The following is a 3544-nucleotide window of genomic DNA, read 5'->3' as shown; positions in this document are numbered from 1 at the left end:
ATGGTCCCGATCTTATTAATTTATAGAGGTTTTACTGTACCACACTTTTCTCAAGCATTTCATTTTTTTTCTCTCCCTCTCTGGATCTCTAGCCTTTAACATATTCTGTTTGATTTTTTTTCTCGATCCTTATATATATTCATATTTATTCATCAGATCTGTGTTATTTCTGAGAATTTTTTTTTTATTCTTTAACTTTTTTTTCTGGATTCATGATCTATGTGTTAGAACTCTAGAATTGTTAATAATGGGAAACAGATCTATGTCTTTTTCTTCCTCTACAAACCTCATGTCTCTGTGAGGAGGCCAACGACGTTGCATTGCTACCAATACTATGTGTTGAAGACAAATACGGTGGTGTATGGAAGTCTTCCATGACCTGTGTAAAAAACAAATATAGTTAATGGATTATTTTTTTCTTTTTTTTTTATATATAACTTTGAAAAAAAAAATCCATAACAATCACCAAAAATACATTATAGTGACTTTCAAATTCACCATATATGCATTATAAAATCCACATAAATACATTAGACTTTAAAATCCACTAATGTCCTGCGTTAATTAAATTCCATTAAAATTCTTAATTCAATAACACCCCTAGATAAATTAAGCCGTCTCCAACAAGTTTTTCTGCTTCAGACTTAGTGCACATATTTGGACAGTTTCTGCAATTTCTTGGCTAAGAAGCAACGCAAATAACTCCTTATATATAATTCCGTTTTAACCTCCGTCAATTGATATGGACTCTTGGGTTGCTGTTGAACACTTCAGTTCTTCTCTCTTGTAAGAAAGACGTCAGATCCGTTTGTTGACGAGCCTCCAAAGTTGACACTTTCACACTGCTTTTATTTCCCTCATCTTCTTTCTTATGCTTCTCTTCTCCACTTTTGATCACTCCGGCCTTGCTCTTACAACCATAGAAACTTGCCACAGCCATGACTCATGAGATGATTAAACACAGACCCACCAATGTTCCCACAACCCCCGTGACATATCCTTCTCTCTCCTCTCCACACATCTCGATCTATCTCTCCTCTCCTCCTGGTTCTCTCTCTTTTCTCCTTGATTTTTCTTAACGCCACCAGTAATATATAACTGATGGTGGACTCATCGCTTCCTCGCCACCATCTCCGTGGATAACGTACGTACGGGTCCACCACTTCTCACATCACGGGCTTCTCTTCTCCTAATGGGGCTTTGATTAACCCAATAAGAAATGTACGTATGTGGATTTGGGGCATTACATGCTGTAGTACGCCACGAACAAATCCCTTGCAGAGAAAAAGAGTCCAAAGGGTTCCGACCCCATGGCTTCTTCATCGCCGTTACCTCTTGATGTAGTAGAAGACATCTTCTCCAAGGCTCTAGCAATCGAATCTCTGATACGTTGCAAAACGACCTGTAAACAATGGTACGCTCTCTGCAACGACAAGAGATTCATCTACAACCACTTGCACCTCTCCCATGAACGAATGATGCGAATTTGTGTTGATAAGGTTGAAAACATCAATCCAACGACCCTAGATATCTTACGCCTAACACTTCCAGCCGAGTTTAATTGTATTATAGTTTAACTGGTCACATTTCTGTTATTCACTGCAATGGATTATTGCTATGCAAAAGGGACGCTGGAAGAAGGCTTAGATTACTACAACGTTGCGGTTTGGAATCCGGTGGCCCAACTCTAATTTGTTGAATCCAGTTCTCACTATATAATAAATATATACGGTTTTGGATACGACAATGATCACAGCTACAAGATTTTGAGAATTGGTCGTAGGAGTTTGGTATTTTTGGAATATGAGATATATGACTTCATCAAGTCTTAACTCTGGAGAGCCTTTGCTGCTAATTTGGAATGGGATTTATATGCACCCTAGCAACATGTGTCTATGAATGGTAATATGTATTGGATTGCTTTAAAGAGGGTTGGTAGGAGGAATCTGGAAACCTTCATCCAGAGTTTTGATTTTTCCAAGGAGAGATTCAAGCCCATTTGTTCGTTTCCCTTTGAGGATAGGATTAGTGCTGATGGAGATTGGATTTGTGATACAGAACTCTTTTCAAGTTTCAGAGGAGATGGGCTTTCTTTGTTTCGTCAACGTGTTGGAGACGAAACAAGGGAGATTGAGGTGTGGGTTACAAACAAAGTGACTGATGGGGTTGTCTCATGGAGTAAGTATTTTAGTGTGACTTGCCCTGGTCTCCCGATATTCGATCCCCGTTTCTTTAGGTACGGGTATGTTCCGACATTCTTTATCCACAAGACCGATTCTATCGTGTTGTGGTGCGTTGAAAATGTAGGAGATGGTTATGCTTGTACCAGGTTTTACGAACTTGGTCGGGATGGGATTGAAAAACAAGTTGAGACAAGACAACGCTTTAGAGGTAAAGGTGAAGGTAACCCTTGTGTTTGGTTCCGGTTCCATAATAAGATGAAGAGGATATACACATCAAAAAAGAGAGGCTCGTTAGATCTCATGCATGTTGTAAGCTTCGTTTTTGGTCTTTCTGTTGTTCTTTTTTGTGTTCCGCTATGCTGGATTCAAGTTTTGCACTTCTATTTATATAAGATATTTTAACGGTTACATAGGCTCAAAGCAGTTAGATGATTCTTTCTAGTTAGGGTAGAATCTAAATCTCAAAATTGAGCTTCTTTCATTCACATGTATGTGTGTATGTGCGCGTGCGCATATGTGTGTGTGTGTGGTTTCCTTTGGGATGAATGTAGTGTAACATTGTTATGATACCGTACACTTCTGTTTGTATAAGATGTTTCAACAACAATCGAGAGGTTTGTGTCGGTGTAAGAAATAGGGATCTAGATTCTAGACTTAATGCATGCATCACAATTTCTATAAGATTTAACCTATAAGTTGTCTTCCGTCCTTGTGACCTACTGATAGTAAATGTTTTAGTCAATGATAACGAACCTAATTGATACTTCTTTTTATTTTGTTTCAATCGTTTTGGAATCTCAATACCAACAAGTTTTTAGGACTACATTCAGAACCAAATGCCTCAAAGCAGGCAAACTATGCCAAGGTTGAGTTATTGGTTAATGATTAATCAACTTGTTAACTTTGATCCTTTCAATTATATTCAAGTGTGAAACTTTGACAAAAAGTAACAAAAATAAAAACAGACCGAGACTTAAATGAAGAAAAGACACAACACTACACAAAATGACAGATAGATAAAGTGACCCCATCTCATTTGAATTCTTCCTCAATAGCTTGTCCTATTTACTTCACTACTTTTTGTTTCTTATACATCAACTTGACATCTCCAATTCTATACATACACACAAAACATATATATGATTGATGATTCTAAACATATCTAAGTAAAGAGAGATTAAAGCCATGAACCAGCCCGGTTTAAATTAGAATAACACAAAGAAGCCACACAAGTTCAAGCAGCATGCATACATAGATCAAGACACATAAGAGGCTAAAACCATTCCTAGTAGAAGCAACTTTTAGGTAGAGACTTCGAACATTAACAAGACCTGGTTCATGGAGATGGCGGCCAAATATGC

At 37.6% G+C, this 3544-nt stretch overlaps 1 protein-coding gene and 1 pseudogene across 1 annotated transcript in view; one reads left to right on the top strand and one right to left on the bottom strand.

Moving 5' to 3' along the window:
- LOC104709553 lies at nt 1311-2611 on the top strand (annotated as a pseudogene).
- The window catches only part of LOC104707212 (F-box protein FBW2-like), a 3174-nt gene continuing 2826 nt past the window's right edge, over nt 3197-3544 (bottom strand). The window contains exon 5 of the mRNA XM_019228487.1: nt 3197-3503. The gene's annotated coding sequence lies outside the window, so the exon portion shown is untranslated. The remainder of the gene's footprint in view (nt 3504-3544) is intronic.

The sequence above is a fragment of the Camelina sativa genome, chromosome 8 (genome assembly GCF_000633955.1).
Source record: "Camelina sativa cultivar DH55 chromosome 8, Cs, whole genome shotgun sequence".
NCBI lineage: Eukaryota > Viridiplantae > Streptophyta > Magnoliopsida > Brassicales > Brassicaceae > Camelina > Camelina sativa.
The sequence above is the reverse complement of the archived record's forward strand: the minus strand, read 5'-3'. Positions and strand labels throughout refer to the sequence as shown.